Consider the following 19578-nt stretch of genomic DNA (forward strand, 5'->3'; position numbering starts at 1 on the left):
GAAGGGTAAAGGAGAACAAACTTTGAGATGTATGAATTGCAACACTGAAATACATGCAACCACTTAAGATAAATGCAATAGACTAAAGAAAGCCAACTAATAATGTAAGGAAAAGCAGTTATTAAAGCAAGCAGGGGCTCTTCCTTTCCCTGCTGTGCAAGTGCTGCTAACCCTGGGTAAGCTGATTTCATTTGATACCACGTGCTCATTTCTCTGGCTGTGGTGCCAGCCAAGGGTGACTATGTCCCATGGAGAAGTCTGCCTTGTAGATGTCTGAAGGTAGGTGAAAGTAATCCCACCACATATGGCATATGCTCCTTAGTAATAGGATAAGATTTTTAGTGGATCCTTTTCTCCTGTTTCCGAGCTTTAATTATTGTTGCAAGCATCTGCTATTGGCTGTGCATCCTCCTGGTAAAATTCCTGAAGCATGTTCTTACATTTTGTTGAGGATGAATTCTGGGGAAAGTTGGGAATTTCTGTTCAAAGCTCACCCAAAATCATGTGTTTGATGCATTTTGTTTAAAGTATTCAAGAGTTTGAGGGTAAAATTGGTTTTCCTCTTCTGCTATAATTGTAGGTAACCATGAGTTCTTGTCCACCCCTCCTACAGATACAGCATACTTGTTCTATTGCTAAGCTCCAAAAAACCCCAGCCTTGTAACTTCTTTGAGAGTGACAGTAACAAAATCTCTCCGCTTAATGCTAGAACTGTATTCCTGTTTCTCATGTCTCTAATAAAGAGGGTGTTGAAGATTCTGCACCATATGGCTTTTGCAGCCGGAAGTCCAGATGAGGTAACTGGTACATTCAAATGGCGAAGAACCAGTTTCATGGCTGCGGCAATAATGATTGCATATGGCTTAACCGAAGATGGGTGCTGTGCATTGGAAGATATGTCCCTGCCTGCAGCCATGAAATTTCCAAAGCAGGACTGGGACTCGAATGCGATTATAATGTGAGTCAGAACATAATTATGAATGCAGGAGGGGATGTGGGAGTGCAAACTGTGTTTGATATGGTAAAATCTTTGGTGTGCTGTAGTTCTCAGCCTGAAGTTCTGCACCCATTGAAGATTTCCAAAGTTGGAGCTTTGGAGTTGCTTTAATGTGAAATATTTATTTTTACATTACAAAGAAAATAATGGCTTAGGGGAAAAAAACCCAACAACAACCTAGGGAAAGTGTTCACAAAACACCAGGATTAGGACTGTGAAAAATTGCATAGAAAATTGCTTTCAGGTCCACATTTCAGAGCCAAAGTGGCACGAGTTCTCAGATGTGACAAGCAATCACCAGCCTCTCTCAGACTCTACAGGAGCTGCTGAGTGCTCAGTGTGTGTTTGAAAATGAGGCCACTGATTTAGGCTTCTGTGTAGGGACTTAATGGCCTGATCCAAGGCATCCACTTCAGAAAGTTTTGACTGGATTCACATAAACCCTTCAAGTCAGAGTATGTAATTTCTTATTTCCTGTGTCCAGTCAGAGACTTAACTCCAGTTTTGCATTTCATATGCAGAGACTATTTATAGCCCATGGAGGAAGGGAGGTATTTTAAGCAGTGTTGTTTGTGAGGACTGGTCAGCCTCTGAAAACTCACTGGGTGTTTCTGCTCCTGCAGCCTGAGGGTAGCAAAAATCTTGATGGTGACCTGGGGATAGGCTGACTCGGCAGCATCCTAGCTCCCACCCTTGCCAGTGAACACACCTGGAGGCTCAGTGCTGCAAAGGGTCTAGTCCTACCACCTCGTCCAGCTACAGGTATCTAATTCCTGGCAGGGATTTGTTCATCCTGCTCTCACTAGGATCTGATGATGGAGACTCCTCAGCCTCCCTGAGCAATCTCGCTGGTGCTTTGTGGGTGGCTACTGCTAAAAAGCATCGCCTCATCCCTTCTGGTGTTCATTCTAACTCTCTTTGCTGACATCTTAGGTCATCACTTTTCCCCCTTCCTTTAGGGAGATGGTACCTAGGTGATTCCTTCATAGTTTTGGAAAGCCCTCCGTGTACCTAATAGCTACTTATGTTTTCCTTCAATCTTCTCCTCTTTGTGCAGGAACGTTGAAAGAATTTTGGCAAATGCGTCATGTCATATTTTCTGTTCTTTTGACACTCTTGGCTCCCTCCAGTTGACCTGTAGCTTTCTAAATGTAGTATTTCAGCCAACATCTAAGGACTGCTGGGTTTGCTGTTACTGTTACTCCACGGGTATTTCTTATAGATATTGCATTTTATGATGTAAGTCTTTCTGCAGCAGCATAACTTTGACACATTAATTTTATGATTCCTTACAAACATTCCAGAAGCATTTCTGCGCCGCTGCCTTGCCCGTCTCTTTTCTATACAGGTGCTTATCCTGGCCAAGTGTAGGCCACCACATTTTTCTTCACTAGATTACGATCTGGGTTACATTTTTAAGACATTTTTGAAGACTGTTCTGATTTGCCAAGATCATGTTCATCCTAGCTCTGTCTTCAAAATCCCTTAAAGCTTTTGTCATCTGCAGAATTAGTAAGCGTGTTCTTTTCCATCATCCCAATTATTTATGAAAGTGTTCAAGTCACCCAGGACAGATCATCATGGAAAATATCCTTTCAATTTGACAGTGAACCACTGATACTGCTCTCTGTGGACAGAGTATCTTCTGCACTCTAGGTTGTGTTTCCTTTTCTTTTTAATGATTATATCTGCAAAGAAATCCTTGCTGAAGGCAAAGTAATGTGTCACTGTTCCTTTTTTAAAAAGAAGGGGAGCGCAAGATGATCATGGAGGCTCATGCAAGTTGTGTCCTGGCCTACTATCTGATGCCATTATGCCAGGGACAAACAATTGGTGGACAGGCCGAGGTGTAGGGAATGTGCAGAAGGGATTTTCCTTCCTACATTCCTTTTCCTCTGAGCCCTATGGGATTTGGATGAGCATGGCTAAGACAGAAGAATACATTCTCATGCCAGTCAGCACGTAGGTGAGTCCGTTTCTCTCTGTGCCTTTGGCGTAACGCCGTCCTGAGCAGGCTGCCTTGCCACAAACCCAAGGGATGAACGTGCTGAGTGGACACGCTCCTGCCGTACCCTGCCAGCCTCGACCTAAACAAGGCCCGGGACCTCGGGAGCGCAGCACCACGCTAGCAGTTTTAATTGCTTTCAACCAGGGCTTGAAACGCAGCCAGGAAACACACCAACTCTGAAAGCTGCTGTCTCAGCAGGGCTGTATTAAAAGGAGATTTAATGAGGGGAACAGGACGGGAAGCCGCCGGAGAACCGCTGCCAGAGCGCTGGTTGGTTTTAGCCCTTTTTGCTGCCAGCGCTCCCCACGGTAAGGCAGGCCTTCGCCCCACGGCCTGCGAGATGCAGCGAGGTCTGAGGCAGGTGATGTGGAGCGGAAGGCAGCCATGTTATCCACCCCGGCCGCTCTCCAGCCTGCGGGGCAGCCTTCGCCGGGAAGGGCTTGGGCCACGGCAGCGAGCAGCTGCCTGGTGGCGTGGAGGGGCCCTGTGTGGGCTCCCATTGCTGGGGGGGACGCAGAGAGCACCCGGCAGGCCTTGGCGGGAGCCCCCCCCCGCCCCGGGGCAGCGGGAGGCCGGAGGACACCCTCGCTGCTTCCCGCAGCGGCTTCACCGCGCCCTCACGGCCCGAGGGAGGCGGAGGGGCCCGGGGGCGGGCGGGCGGGCGCAGGCCGGCGGCGAGGCGCCAGGGGGCGCCGCAGTGCTGCGGCCGCGGCGCTGCCCCCTGCCCGCGGGCTGTCACCGCCTGCGGGGGAGCGGCCGGCGGCGCGGCCCGGCGGGGCCCAGGGGCGGCGGAGGCCGGGGCGGAGGGGGGCTCGCCCTCACGCCGGTGTGGGGTGCGGCCGTGGCGGGTTTGGCCCCCGGGCTGTCGGAGCCCTGTTTCCCCCGTGGGTAAGCAGCCCGTGGGCCACCCGCTATGGATGGCCTCGACGCCTCGGAGGGGGCTGCGCTTCTCCCGGGCTGTGTGCCCCGAGGGGGGCGAGGGTGGTGAGGGGGCTCCGGAGCTGGGCCAGCAGCAGCCTGTGGGGCCAGGCCAGGCTCTTCCAGCCGTGGGAGCCCGCTGCTGTTTGCCTGCGGAATGGCGGCACCGGGACTCGGTGCTGCAGGACCTGCAACGAATACTGTCCTTAGGCAACATGCGTGTGCTGGATGTACCGTAATTTCAAGCGCAAGTTCTGTGAAAGGAAATTATAGTCTTTATATGAGCATATATTGACTCACGCTAAATTTTACAGGTGCAAAAATTTGCTGCCCTGAGGCATTGGTGGCCTGAGCCGCCCTGGGGGCGTAGCGCCCACCTGCCCGGAGCTGGGGTGCAATGTGGCTTTTCTCCAGGCATTTCCAACCCGCGGTCCCTGCCGGGTAAGCGACCTTGAAAATCTGTGATGGTAGAGGAAGGGGAAATCCTGTGCACTGAGCCCCACCTAGGAGCTGAAAAGAAAATGCAGAGGGTGAATTCAGTGCGCCCTTGGATTTTGCCTGCGCTCTGCAGCATCCCACATAAATTAGTGGTGAATCATAACACAGTGACGAATTCCAGTCCCTGTGACTGCCTCTCTTCCCTTGCTTATCTGCTGGCTGCTGCCTTGCTTCGTGCTGAGCAGGTCACCAGACCGCAATAGTTCAGTGGTTCTTGCATAGGTGACTTGAAAGCAGGGGCTGGGGAAGGGGAAAAAAAAATAAAATAGTACCACTAATTATTAAAAGCGTAGCATAACTCTAGTGCTGTAATAAGAATAGACTTCATACCACGAATGTTAGTCGCCGCTAATGGGAAGCATCACGTATAAATAACATTCCCATCTGGTTAAATATTTTCCGCTGAAAGGTAATTCCCGACTACATGGCTTTTCCTGAAGCAGACGCTGTCTCCTGCTTTGGCCCGATGCTTTGCCGTGCGGGCATGCAGTCCATCGATAGTACATAGTGAGGCACGTTAAGCATTTTGTACCATATTCTTGTCTTAATTGATATTCATAACCCTCCGACTCTTTCATGGGGAGGGGAGGGGAAGGCAGAGCTATGAATTAAAAGCACCTGCATATGTGAGGAATACAAAGAATGTTGATTTCTAATAGTTTATTCTTGCAAGGTATAATATAAGCTAAGCTGGAGAGTAATGCTAGTTGTTTCATCTCCTGAGGCACTTGACTCACCTTTGTGCTATCAGAGGGCAGATTTTCAGTTGAATTGAAGTGCAATAGTGGAACTAGCAATAATAATAATTCTTACTTTTGTATTGTTTCAGTAAGTGGTGCTAAGGACCTGTTCCTTGGTTCCCTCTCCTGTACTTTCAGGGTGAGTTAGATGGATCTGACATTCACAGCTTGTTAATCACCAGAACCCCAGGTAAAAATAACTGGATACTTTAAGTGCTGTAAGATTTTCTACTGACACTTAATAACACCCTAGATGTTTTTCTTAGCTCCTGTACTGTGTGTGCATTGTAGTAGTTTCATCATCGCAGAATAAACGTGTCTTGGTATTGAGATGGAGCAGGAAATGGAGTGGATGTTTGAAGCTGCAACAATGGTTTTTGTTACCTTTGGCAATTTCATTCCAACCCGTATTATTTGGCTTATTGTGAGTGGGGAAAAATACAGTCCTTGAAAGTCCAGTGCTTCAAGGCATACAGGAAGGAGCTATGCTGTAAGGACATTATGGACCTCAGTGCATCATACCAGTCTTTTGCGGGGAAGGGCAAATGACATGTAAATTTTATTTGTTTATTCAGATTCTGTTCCTCTTTTGACATCAGGGACACAGTTGCATTCACTTGATATTTTCACTTCGAGTTACTGTTCTCACAGCAAGAAGAAAGATGTGTTTTGCAAATGGTGAATTTCAGATGGTAGGATTGTTGTAGACCAAAGGACTACAATGGTGAAGAAGAGGAAGTTTTAAAGTTGTTTTTTATTTACATATCCGTTTGGACACTAAAATCAGAAACTGCATACTCTAATGTCTGCCATGTGTATTCAGGGTGCTCTTGTCTCTAACTACAACAAAGCTAAGATGAAATAGCTAGGCTCTATGGCCTGCCTTCTGGGGAGCAGCTAAGATATCTCAATGGCTGTTGTAAGATTCTTCGGTATCAGCTGGTGTTACAGGGCATTGGCTGACAGGTGATATTCTCGTTGTTATAGATGTGATATGCCTCTGCTGGAATCTGGCTGGCATGCAACTGCATGAACTGAGCTCAAATTGAGAGGGATTGCTACTTAAATGCTGGTTGGAGTTCCTACCTGGAAATTCAGGAAAATTAAACCAAACTACCTGGTGCCTAATAAGCTAATTTTCCTCACTTGCAAACACAAATCAATTGGTTTAACAAGCAACACTTTATTAAGGGGAATTAAGTTTCCCTAGCTGGTATTGCTTTCATCTGCCCACATGATCCCAGACAGCAGATGCTTGGCTTTTGTTTTCCCATAGATATAGTGGTTTTGCTTGTCTGAAGCCCACAGAGCACCCATAAATGCTGATCTGGTGGGAGATCCTTCAGGTGCTCACCAGTGCGGGCCAGGGCTGCCTGAGCAGAGCCCCGTGTTGTCCGAGTTGGGGAAATTCATGATCTCATGACCTTTCTTGTGTTTCTCTACTAGGGACTGCTTTCATATTGCATAGCTTTATTCACACAAAGTGTTTGGCCAGTATCCCTGATGAGACCTGACTTGTAATTCTAAAGCACTGGAAAATACTGCAGGCCTTGTGCACGCATTGTTTAGTGCATTCCTTACATTGACACTGCATGACCTAAATGTGTTCCTAGATATGCAAACTCTGCTGTAGTTGTGCTTTTCTTAGTTCTAGGGAATGCATGTATTACAGGGAGAGATTTACATGTCAGACATGTCTTTGAATCACCGAGCACTCCCATATTAATAGTTCTGTGTTTTAATATTGCTGTGACAGTTTGCTGGAAAACAGACGTATACATCCTCACAAACACTGATGCATTAAAATTTCACTCTGAGGGAAGAGGATAATTTATTTCTACTCTACCTTCATGCCTTTCAGCATCATGAGCGGCAGCGCTAGCCCTAGCCACAACTGATGTCACAGAGTCCATGGCTAACAAGCAGGAAAGAAAATCAGTGTTTTCACAGCCTTGTAATGCCTTATTTATTTATGTAATAGATTGAATGTCATGTAAAGTTTGAAACTGCACTTAGCTTTTCTCAGCTCCCTTGATCTGTCTCACAGCTGTGGTAGATGGTTCTCTCAGCTGCTGTTGCTGCCTCTCTAATCTGCACTTTGATTTTGTAGGCATTTCTTATCTGCTGGTTGTGGTCTGTTTGACACGTCCAGCTATGAAAGGAAAAACAGACTGAGAACTCGTGTGATAATACTTCTGCCCCAGTATAAAGGAACTTTAATGCTCCTTGCAAACTTGCCATATGCGTGCAAAACTGCATGTCTTAAAAAATTCTTATAAGCACTGAGTTATTAGATACCAGTGTTGCCCTAATTTATTTTACACTTGATTTTCAGTGGGTGTGAGCTGATGTTGGTATCAGCGGACCTATGTGTATTGTTGGAGAAAACCAGAGCTGTGTAGTTCCTGGAGCTTTGTAATGACCTGGTTTTACTAAACCTGCTCATGGTGATTGGTATTTTTGCCTGTATGTCTGTATCGTGAGGGCTGAGCCTGGGCTCCCTAAAGCTAAGGCTGACTCTGAAGACAAAACCCTGGAGTTAGAAGCTGCACTGGATGACGTGGGGTCCAGATGACTGAACACAGCCAGTGACTGGCTGCACTGCCCAGGTTGCCGCTGCCTGCCTGCAGGCAGTATAGAGGCTGCCCCTGCGGCTGCATCGGGGTGGGTTACAGGGTGTGCTGTGCTGTGGGTAGGCTAAAGTTTGCAGCATCATAGCCATTGGTGCTGTCTGTCCTGAGACGCAGTGCTGGCGCACAACACGGCCCTGGCAGCGGAGCCTCGTGTGACTGCACGGGAAGTTCATCTTCATGAGGCACAGTCTCTCCCTCTCTGCAGCAGCCCTCTATGTTCAGTGCAGAAATCTGTTTTATCTAGGCTCATGCAGTTTTATAGTATAGAAGGTTATTTTATTGTGCGTGCAAATTATAATTACTTTGATGTTCATAAGGAAGTTTAAAGTTTGGTTTCTTTGGTTTGCCCCTAGCTCCATTTGGAAAGCCATCTACCAAAGTCCACTCTGATTACCATTTTGTCTTCTGACCTGATAAAGCTGCTGCAAAAGGAAACAAGCTGCTTCCGTTTTGCCTCCTGCTTTCCTGTGGTCTCAATGGCAGAAACCTGCTTCCTTACTTATCATTGGCATAAGGCTACGGGTAAGTGTTTTGCCGGAGCTGTGATATACGTAACCAGCTGTTCATCTTTTCTAAGTGGGGGAGAAAATCACCCAGAGGAGCAATGGCTCTCCCTGAGGCAACAGCTGACATGGATTTATGAGGCTGTAGCAGACATAATCAACCTATTTAGTTTTCCCGCTGCAGGAAGCGAAGCTCTCCTGTGGGAACAGACCTTCTGTACCCTCAAGTAAAATAAATCTTGCTTCCTGGGTGATTCTACTAGATGGGAACCAAAACCTGGGTGTCATGCTGCTTCAGCTGTGGGAAGCTTATTTACCTGCTTGTGGAACAAGATCTGCTGAGGATGCTCAGAGCTTTATTTCACCTGGAAGGTATCAGAGTTTGTCCTAAACCTTTGGAAATAGCTTTCTAAAGGATAGTTGCCTGCCTGAGGAAAAGGCAGTACTCATTCTTTCTTTCTTTCTGGCTTCTTTAGGCTCTAAGCTAGCACTAGTTTTTCTGAAAGAGGGTGCTGCTTTTCCCTGAGAGGTGATCTTCATCAGCAGTCACCCATTTCAGCCATGCTCCCTGCGTAGATGGCAGTGTTCAGGTACAACCAATACTGTTGGATCTGGGGGCTGGTTAGAGAGGACACTAAATCTACGGCGAATAGTGCACAAGTGAGCTGTGCTGTTTCTGATTCTGGCATTTTCTCGTTTGAATTGTTTGAAGAGCAGGGCAGGCTGAGCAATGAGGGCCGGAGGTGGGCCAGGGCTCAGGAAAGTGTGTGTAGCAGTGGCCCTTGAGAGGGTGATCTTTTCCTCCACCTCTCATGAGACTCAGGGAAACAGGAACTATTCTGAGAGCAATGCTGTCTGCGCCTCTGATTGTCTGGATGCTCGCTTATCGGTGTGAGACAAGTGCCTGGATGCAATCCTCTCGGGGGAGGGGGCAACCTGTTGTTTGCACTATTTACTCTTTCTTGTGGTAGTGTCTGAGAACCACAGTCATGGTTCAGAGCCCCCTTGTGCAGGGAATTGATTATGAGTGGGACTGGGATGAAAGGGGATGGTTCCACAGGGATGGGCTGAAGTTTGATATTTTTCTCAAGTTTTATGGAAAAATACATTAGTTTCTAAATGAGTGACAGAGCGGTTGGTATTTATGGCCAACATGAGCAATATAACTCCTTTCAGCATTTTACTTCAGGATACGAGCAGCGGAAGGCAGAGTCCTGGGAAGAGGAGCTTGTAAGCTGAGCTCTGAAAGCGTTACTGCATTCAGGTGGCATGTTTCAGTGGCAAATTCTGGCAGTTTTAGCCTATGCCTGTGGTATCAGAAAAAATCAAGGTAAAACACAGGTTTGAGAAGATGTAGGAATCATCTTCAAGGGGTGAAACATTTGCTATCTGCTGGAAGATCTATTAAGAGTGTGTTTAAACATTTGTGTGGTAAGGAAGTTGGTAAATGCCTGTGGAAACTTTCACCATTTTCTCTTTAAGTGTGACCTTTTCTTACAGGTCTTTTTCTATTTTATTTTACTGGCTGATTTTGTTGTGTTGTTATGTTTGGTTGGTTGTTTTTTGTTTTTTTGTTTTTTTGTTTTTAAAAAAAATCAAAAGAAGCTGCTTGGAAGTTACTGTAGGCCTACTTCAAAATTTCTTTGGAAAGTACTGGGGTTTTTTTGCTTGTCTAATTCAAGCTGAGAAGCAGTGTAGTCCACAGGAAGCACTGTTAATTTCAAGGAACCAGTCAGCTTTAGTAAGGCTGATTAGTTGAGAGTATTAGGTGAGAGCTTTTGCAATATTCAAAGTGTCAAGTTATTACTAAATTTTACATTGATTTTTACCAATTGTCACATTTTCTGACAAGTGTTTTAATTGTTGTCTGGAAAAGGAAATGAGTATTCTTGTTCCTTTCTTTTGCTGCTTCTCTGTTTTAGAGTGAGGAGTAATTCATTATCTCACAGATAGAAAACAATTAAAGTGTTGTTTCTTTCATCACTGTGTGATAATGGAGTAACAAGATGATGTCTCAGACCTGAAGTCCTTACTGGAGTTCTTGGAAGGGAGGGGAGTACTGCATGCAGCTGAGCTGGCGTAAGAAATGTCTCATCTGTCCTGTGCTAGGGGCTGATTGAAATCTCTCTGTAAGCTACTCTATTAGATATGCTTATGCACTACTGAAAAAATGCAGGCTGTAGAAGAAAATACCACTGCAAGCAAAGCCTGAATATAGTAATACCTAACTTGTAAGCAGTGCTCCACTTACCTGGCTGAGTGCCAGCTTTTTTATGATACAGGCATCAGTGTTTGTTTAATGTGTCCCTTATCAAATCCAAAAGCTAATATTTGAGTTAGTCCTCCATGAAGATAAACAGGAACTGTTTGAGTGAGAATTAAGATATTGTGTATCATACTCCTCAGAATAGTATCTCGGTACTTTACCTTGAATCCAAAGAAATGTCTTGCAGATGTGTATTCAATCTGTGCTCAGAGAAAGTTCTCTTAAAAGCTAGTTTTCGTAGTGAAAGTATTTGGGGAAGTTACAGCAAAGAAGGGGATCTTGATTTTAATCAGATGCAAAGCATGCTGAAGTTGATTTGAATCAGTCGATTGGCTCTCAGGTCAGGCTTTTAGTCTTGAAGGTAGTAAAGAGACTGTCTTTTGAAGAAGCTCAGATAGGGCTTCTGTATTCCTACAAACAAGAATTCTGTAATTCCAGCCTAGCTGTGCCGGGGAGTCTGGTTCACGATCATCTTTTCTGCTACACAGAATAGGCAGAGCTTCCACAGCTCCACTGGCTTCAGTGCATTCATTCCGAAACTGCATCCCCCTATACAGGGGTAGAATTAAGCTCCCCATACTTACCTCTCAGTTTAACCATTGATGATTGTGTTTCTGAAAATGGCACTTTTGAGTACCTTAGGTACAAACTCAGATTTGAAGGCAAGCAGCGACATAAGGAGTTTTACTGTATGGTCGGAATAAATGGATGACACAACAAATGATTCCAGAATGCCATTGCCGATGAAGGTCAGGACCCCACCTCCCCTGTTGCTACCACAAAAAAAAAAAATAAAGTAGTATAGTTAGGTGGCTGCAAAGTTTAACATATCTTACTAGAAGCCTAGTGAAAACCGACCTGATAATGCAAATCATGGTGGTAACGGTAGCGAAATATGGATGGAAAACAAGCAAGAGACTTAGAAGGCAGCAGCTTGGGAAAGGAACAACAACAAATGGTCACTGTACTAAATCCAGTTAAGAATGAAGCTATAATATGTATTGAATGTAGCAGGCTTTTCCTCACCAGGCAGTATTCATGTAGCTTTAAAGGTGAACATGAAAATCTGAAAATATCACAATGCTATGTAAAGAGGATTATTGTGCACAAGAAATTTCTATTAGTCGGGGAAAAAAAGAACATTTCTTACTAAGGGCAAGCTTTAACTATTGCTATAAGAACAATAACAACTGTTAATGCTGATAATCATGAACATTTGACATCTTCAGGTTCTTGCCAGGCTCACTACATGCTTTGTCAAGTTAAATGCTGGGAGGGAGCAATGTAGCTGGAACTTGCTGGAATGCATTAGGTGGAGGAAAGGAAACCCTATTTCCTGACAAATAATTTTTTCAGCTACTGCTTTTTTGCAGTGTTTGGCCAGCTACATTGTTGAGTGAAAATAATATTTGGAGAAAGATGGCAGAGCTCACTGAATAATATATAATCTTAACGAGTAAAATGTCTCCATCACAGTGGCGATATGGAAGTAGGCTAAAGCCTTGTCATTATCTACACAAAGTAATTATTCTCTGTAAGCATCTTGGCACTTCTTCCACCTCAAGTCCCTGTGGTCATCTGGATGGCAGAACTGCTGCTGGCAATGAATCTGCTAGTGACCTTTGCCCAGAGCCCCAGTGGATGGGCCCCTGTATCATGGAAGGGCAGGCACACGCCTTGCTGCTGAGTCCACCGGCAATTTTGCATGCCACATTCCCAGAGGATTTTGACCAGAAGAAAGCCACTGAAGAGCTTAGCTGATCCCTTCTTTACTGTCTTATTGGAGCCTTGTACAAAGAAAATGTGAGCAGACACCAAGCACTGTATTGTAGTGTGATGATTAAGATTTATAGAGCCAAAAATAATCTTTCAGATTGCTCCAGTGGCATCAAAGAGGAGGTTTTGCCATGCTTTCTACTATAACAAGCAAATCAGATGAGTTCTGAGTTGGAGAAAAAAATGATTACTCAGTACTTGCTACATGTAAAATATTTACCAGATGTGTGTGTGTGTATATATATTTTAACTATAATCTGGGGATCTATTTTGTTCTTGGGGTAGGTTAGGCATTAACGGAGCAGCAGTGGAGTAATATCCCTTGCAACTGCCTTGTTTGTGCAGGCAAAACTCTCTGGCTATGTTGCCTATCATTATTGTACAGGCAGAGATGATCTCACCCTGTCTGTGTTTTGAGCTGACCAGGCATCATATGGATGTAGTTAGTGCAGTGCCCCATTTGAGCTAATAAGAGACGTGGCATATTAGCTTGGGGCAACATCTGACATTTAACATGTCTTCCAGTTGGCTTGAAGCGTGGGCAGAGCGAGCTTGCATCTGTCCGTGTGGACATTGCCTCTGCCTGAAAAATATTGTGCAAAACCGTGTGTGAAAGACTTGCAAAGTGATTTTGTGAAATCCTTATAAAGTGAAACACTCTAATACAAAATTGCTCCTATTAGAGCTGCAGCTTGAGTAACTCTTACATATGATCAAGAACCACCAAGTCAAGTTCTTTTGTCCCTGATTTTCTCTAAACACATTTGGATTTTCTTAGTCTCCTACTGCTGGCGTAGATTTGGACTACTGTCACAGGATGCAAAAAAAGGATCGCCTGCATTTGTTTAGTTTTTCAGAGTAGATGCTGAATACTGTGATAGTATAGGCACTATAAGAAAAGTCAGGAGGATAACTTTTCAGGGACTTTGTATGAGTTTACAGAATGAGTTACAGATGTGCAGGTGTCTTCAAAATTAATGAGATGGATTAATGGATGCCAAATATGTTTTTTTTAGGGTGTAGCACGTTAATTCTTGTGCTAAATAGTACAGATGGATATACAGGTATGCATACAGAGATACATGTGTGTCACACGTGTGTATATATATAGGTGTAGCATGTATATATGCACATGTATGAGATACATATGTGTCACTGTAAAGTTGTATGACAAAGAATCCATACAACTCCTGAGTTTCCACTGTCTTTTATTTTTTTTTTTTTTTCTCTCAGTAATACATTTCTCCCTTCCTCTCTACAGAAGGAGACTTTCTTTTCAGGCACTGAAGTATGACAGCAGTAAACAAGTAGGCAAGGAGACATTTCCCTTTTAAAGCGTCCTAGTCCAGGTTTGCCTTCCATTGGCTCCAAAGCTCGTCATCATTTTTTCCGTTTCCCTCTTCCGTGTAGAAAATTATCCAGGTACGGCAGGTACAAAACCCCCTGTATCCTATGAGCCATTAACAAAAATTCATAGTAATGCCTTTCATTTTAGGAGAGAATTATACAGCAAACTGGATAGCTTCTGGAAAAGCACAAGAAACGGTCAGGAAATAACCTAGAAGATGTTAGGAGTGGAGCAGGAGGAAGCTGCTCCTGATCTGGGGGCTGCACGGTGGGAAGGGGATTCAGCAGGTCCATGCTGGCATCAGAACAGAACCTGGCCTCTGTTGTGCGAAGTGGCAGAAAGGCACCACTAAAAAAAGAAATTGAGGAAAGCCAGAAAGAACAAGCTGTTTCTCAGCAGATATGTGAGAATGGAGCAACTCCCACGGGAGGCCAAGCACGAAGGAGAAATGGCCCAGCCAGCATGGCTGCCTAGTATCTTAATATAGCAGACTTGGCAAAGCAAGGGGGTGAGGCTCGGTGGAGGAGGAGAGCTGGGTTTGCTTTCCCAAAACCCCATTTGCAATAGCAAAGAAATCCCTTTGGCTCTGTTCCAGCAAACCATTAGGATTCAGTGATCTGGCAGGGAAATCCAGCTGCTGGAGGTGCATTCCTCAGTGTTTCTTGCACACCCTGCCTGCCCCATGTCTGCAGAAGGTCTGTACTCGGTGGGGGATTAGCTAAATGTCTGGACAAGCGGAGACCCCATCCTGCTGTTACCAGCATTTGTTCTCTCTCCTGCTAGCCCCCGCCTCCCCACAAGCATTTTTGGAAGCAAGTCGACATGGCATATGCATGGTCTTGTGCGAGCTTGTGCAGCAGACCTGGGAAGGGGCAGTTCCCAGCATGGGCTTCTGCAGGATCAGGCTGAGCTTTTCTGATGTGTGTGAATAAGATACTGCTTTTGCCTACTCCTGACTAACTTTTCTCTCTCAAAACAAAAATAATACAAGCAAACCAAAAGGTATTGACAACATTGCACAGTAAAAGTCACTTCTAGACCTAAATCCAGGGCACTGCCTCTGCAATGCTGATTGGTAGGTAGGGACATGATATATTAAATATTGTGCTCTTTCCTCACTGTTACTGTCTTTTATATGGCAGCTATCCCACAGTCTTTCCGATTCCCTGCTCTCATTTCCATCCTTTTGAACCCTAGACCTTACTGACTCTTGTTTTTCTTTGTTTTCCCTGTTTTGTTGGTGCCTGTTGGGTTCTGTCCCATCCTTTGCTTTGAGGATTTTGTCTCTGCCCTGGCACTTTGCCGGTGTTTCTTTCTCGGCAGCCTTTCAGCTCCTTCCTTCAGTTCCTCATCCTTCCCACTGACTCCTTCCCTCACACTTTCTCTCTCTTATGCACATCCCACTGTTTCGTTTGTTACCCACATTTTCCTATTTGTTTTCTCCTCCCACGCACTTCTTCCTGTCTTAATGCCTCCCTCCATTCCCAGCTGGATGTCAACTATTGTATCATTAAGAAGGAATGGGAACTGATCAAACAAAAATATCAGATGGATTGATTTTTAGGACTGGATCCTGTCAGTCTTACTTTTTTTTTTAGTGAAAGAATTTACAACCGCTCCAAAATCCATGAAAACTTTTCCAGGTTCTCACCTTATTTTAAACTGGGTGTCATATATATTACGTATGTATGTCATACATAGTATTTTAGTGCTACTGCATAATACGATCTTGCTTTAATTGAGATCTCCATGCTGTTAAACCTAACCCAGAAACACAGGCTTCGATGTACTGCAGGCTTGCCTTTCATTTGAAGAGGTGTGCAGTGGCACGCGGAGGATAAAGTCATTCTTCCAAAGAGCTGACACCTGGACATGCAAACAGAAACCCCTTTCTTCTCAGATTTACATAGGACCTAATTACATGGGTCACAGGTCTTTCATGACATATCACCTCTTAATGTTTTCAATCATAACCTGCTCACTGACTTCCAATCTCCAGCAATCATCAACAGTAAATAGTAAACCTTGTAGGAAAATGAAGGTTATTGAAAAGAAGTCACATAGTGAGTATAGCTTTCACTGTGATAGTGTGGAAGTGACGATCGACTGCAAACGCAGACAACTTCTGTGTGTTCATAATTTGTTTACCGCTAGTCAGACGTTCTTACTGTCCCCTTTTCCATGTCTCTCACAGCCCTGTGTTGAGTTGTAATGATGCAGGGACCAGGCAGCTGGTTAATGCAGCTCATGTTGTCACCCTCACGGGGCTTATTTGCCTACAGGCATGTCAGAAGGAACAAGTAATATAAGGGCATATATAACTGTAGTTGGCAGTGTACTGAAAAGATGGTGAAGCTTGCTTTAAATGAATAGCGTGGGACATCAGGAGCTAAGTAGCTGAGAAATAAGATAAATTTGCTTGAATGGAGTGTTGTGTTTCTGTAGTTAGGCTGTGCCTGGTACTTGATCTAAATGAGGTATGTGTACATGGTGTGCAGTGCAGACATCCCCTGTGTGCGATTTGTTCCTAACACTGTCTTGCACATTTTCGGTATCTAGCACAGTTCACCTCACCCGTACTTCTACGCAGCTTAAGCCTGATGGGAGGAGTAAAGCAGGCAGAGCCAGACTCTCCTCGCCGGAGTTAATGGCATAGGGCGTTACAATGACCTGCCTGTTACAATGTCCTCCCTGTGTTCAGGACTTTGAACGTTTGGGGGTTTTTTTCCCCCCAAACCTTTAGGGAGGAGTGTGGAGCGATTGATACTATGTTAATTGGTGTTCTGGTGTTTCGTTGTGTGCCTGCACAAGCCTGAGCCTGTGCGCGCTGCTGCTTCATCCTGGCAAGGTGATAGCGAGCCGTGCATCCTTTGTCAGTGCAATCGGCATTTGGTTTAGCTGTTGGGGATCCCACTGAGAGCTTGCTCTGTCTCTCCGTTTTGGGTTTTGACTGTTGACTGAGTGCATGTCCCCTTGGGCTTGCTAACTGTTTTTCCTAATTCTTCTCCTGCAACAGGTGCTATAGGTTTTCTGACTGCTTTGCACTAGCGCACAGCAGACTGTCGAGTAAGGGGAACGTAGGAGGCAGTTGCACCCACAAAAAAGTCTTACAATCTCTTGTGATGATCTGGTGTGATCATCTGTTAAGATATTCCAAGAAGCTGTATGGACAAGTTGTTCCAAGGCCAGTACTGAAGGGAGTAAAGAGAACCATGTTTATTACTAAACCTGGGCTGTGTATTGCAGCTGTGTTCCGTGGGAGAGGAGGTGTTGGAGAGTTTAAAGCTATCGACTGGCAGAGGAGCAATGCTAGTGTCCAACCTTGCTGCCACCCAGTATAACACGGCTTCCAGTTTGGATCAATTCGAGCTGTCAGACCCCAATTTACTAACCATGGTAGAAAGGACACGAGTTTTCTTCCAGAAGGTCAGTATCATTTAAGGTTACTGAAAGTGAGGAAATCTGTTCCACCTTTATAGGGAAAAGATTGCTGTGGAGTTTTTAGAAGCTGCACAGTTATAATGAATAATGAATGTATGGTACTTTGTGTAGTGTTTAGCTCAGCCTGAGAAAGGGAAAATAATGGAAGTCTCTTCTTTCTGCCTGTGTGTTCAAACGAAGGAAAATCAAAGCTGTTATACCAGAGCTATATATCAGCTAACATATTTTAGGAACTGTGGAATGATCATAATTACAAAAAAGTCCTCCAGAGAGAAATTATGACTCATAGTTTATGTTCTCTTTAGTGTTGCTATGGAAAAAGAGGTTAGTGCCAACGGTCATACAGCAATATTAATCTCTGATCTGAAAGAAAAATAAATAACAATCTCTAGCTTAACCCAAAGCGGATTTATTCTCAGTTACCACCGCACACTCCATTAAAGGGGATAACCGTGTAAGAAAAATTAAAGATGACATTGATTATCAGTTCTCAACATGCAGTTAGAGTGAGTTCCTTATTTGAATGTGTGCACTTCAGACTCCTGCAAATGACTTGGCGGAGTGAGAGGAAGAGAAAAAAGGCATTTTGATCAAAAGGAGGGCATAAAGATCAGCCGCCACCGACAGCTGCAAGTATGCTGATTAAAATTTCTTTATGCATGCACTTAGGCTCAGCCTGGGGTTGATGCTGGTTCAAATGCAGATTCTGAAACAAGACCCTGGCAAACGGGCAGTTTAAAGTGGTGGAAAGTGGCTATCAGCCTTTTTCCATTTATTTGGGAAAGTAAGGGCTGTGAGTCAGAGCGGCGGATACTTATGTGCTGAGTCAGCACCCTCCGGGCTGCTCTGGCAGTTGTTTCCTGCCAGTTGTTTAGTTGCCTAGGCAAAACCCTAACCAGGACTGGGGCCAAACAGCTGCGTGCTTGCTTTGCTCCACCGGTCAACCTTCTTTGCATGCAGGAAGACTACTTGCCAGCGTTCTCTTGACACCCAGAGCGAGCATGTGTGTCTTAGTGGGTCACAGTAAAACATGTCTACCTGCATACGTGACTTTATTTTCAGGAGTTGGAGCTACGCTTGCTCCGTTGTTTGCAGTTACCGATAGCGAAGACCCTGCGGTCAGAACTTTGCTTGAAATTTTGCTCACAATGCACCCTGCAAAGCAGGCTATAGCTTTCCTTTCTGCCACACTGTTGCATCTGCCATGCTGATGGCAGTAAAACTTTTTATTCTGTTGATGAGCTAAGCAGATTGGATTGGGGAGATACACGGATCTCATGTCCTGTATCTACGCGTGCAGCTCTTACTGATGGTCACAGGAGTTGTACGTGTGGCCCAAACACATTGTACGGCTCAGAGAGTTGTCTGAGCCAGCTGAAGGCTTTCCATTGACATTCAGGGTTGGACTGGTCCCTTGGCGAGCAGTTTGCCCTCTAGCAAATTGCCATTGCTTCACTAATTCTTCTGAGTTTACCCCTTTTTTTTTCTTTTTTTTTTCCTTTTTTTTTTTTTGTTGTTTTGTTTTTTCTTTTGAAGTGTGTGACTATCAGGCTTCAGCTGTGTAACTGTGTGGCATCACAACCTGTAACGACAAATGGGTTTCACTGCATCGGTGTAAAAGGCATACAGGTATATTTTTACCTTCTGATCCTTTTCTTCTTCCTTTCTTCTGTCTCTTTAATTGTCAAACACGTTTCAGTCAGGCCCGTCTGAGGGCTTTCACTGCACTCTCTTATTTGACAGTGAAATGGTCCAGAAAGCCCCTATCTGTGCCTTTTCACGGAGGAGCTGGCTCATGGATTAGCGCGTGGGGGTCAACGGGATGCTCTTTGCCCTTTCCCCTAAAAGGGGACAGAAATGTCAGCTGGATTTCTGGCATTGAAAATGGAAGTATCAGCAGCTGCTGAGTGCTGCTAGTTTAAATATTTATACCGTAAGGACTTCATCACACCCTCTTTCTTTGTGCAACGCTCCCACTGATTTCAGTGGAGGTCAGACTCTGAATCCATGCAGCAGCTAACAGGTCAGGTCTTCCAAGTAATAATGGTACGAGCGGAGCTCACAGGCAGGCGCCGTACCCGTGTTACTGTGTCAGGAAGGGTAAACAAGCAGTTTTTTCAAAAAGTAATTATGTAGACAAACCTGTCAGCACAAGCATGGAATACCCATGCGTATGTGTGACATCTGCCAGCCTGACAAGATCCAGGCACATACTTCAGATACTTGAAAGAATACAGTGCTGCTGGTGCTTCAGTCTGTCTCCTCCCCAAAACAGTAAGTTTTGCAGACTAATGTTTTCAGTCAAGACTCCAGAATAGGAGGAGAGGGGAAGAAAGAGCCTGGTGACATCTCAGGATCCTGAGCTTGCTTCTTCCTCTGGTTTATAGGACAGCACCAAATCAGACATTCATGAGTTGAGCAAACATTTTTCTCTCTTGCAAAGCATGGTT

The 19578-nt window shown here is 44.8% G+C and overlaps 1 long non-coding RNA gene across 2 annotated transcripts in view; it reads left to right on the plus strand.

Moving 5' to 3' along the window:
* The first annotated feature begins 3220 nt into the window (after positions 1 to 3220).
* Positions 3221 to 19578, plus strand: part of LOC119152564 — a 29653-nt gene continuing 13295 nt past the window's right edge. For both annotated transcript variants that reach the window (XR_005105807.1, XR_005105808.1), the window contains exons 1-4: positions 3221 to 3313; positions 4238 to 4364; positions 5251 to 5351; positions 8148 to 8316. This is a non-coding gene — a long non-coding RNA (uncharacterized LOC119152564). The remainder of the gene's footprint in view (positions 3314 to 4237; positions 4365 to 5250; positions 5352 to 8147; positions 8317 to 19578) is intronic.

The sequence above is a fragment of the Falco rusticolus genome, chromosome 8 (genome assembly GCF_015220075.1).
Source record: "Falco rusticolus isolate bFalRus1 chromosome 8, bFalRus1.pri, whole genome shotgun sequence".
Classification (NCBI taxonomy): Eukaryota; Metazoa; Chordata; class Aves; order Falconiformes; family Falconidae; genus Falco; species Falco rusticolus.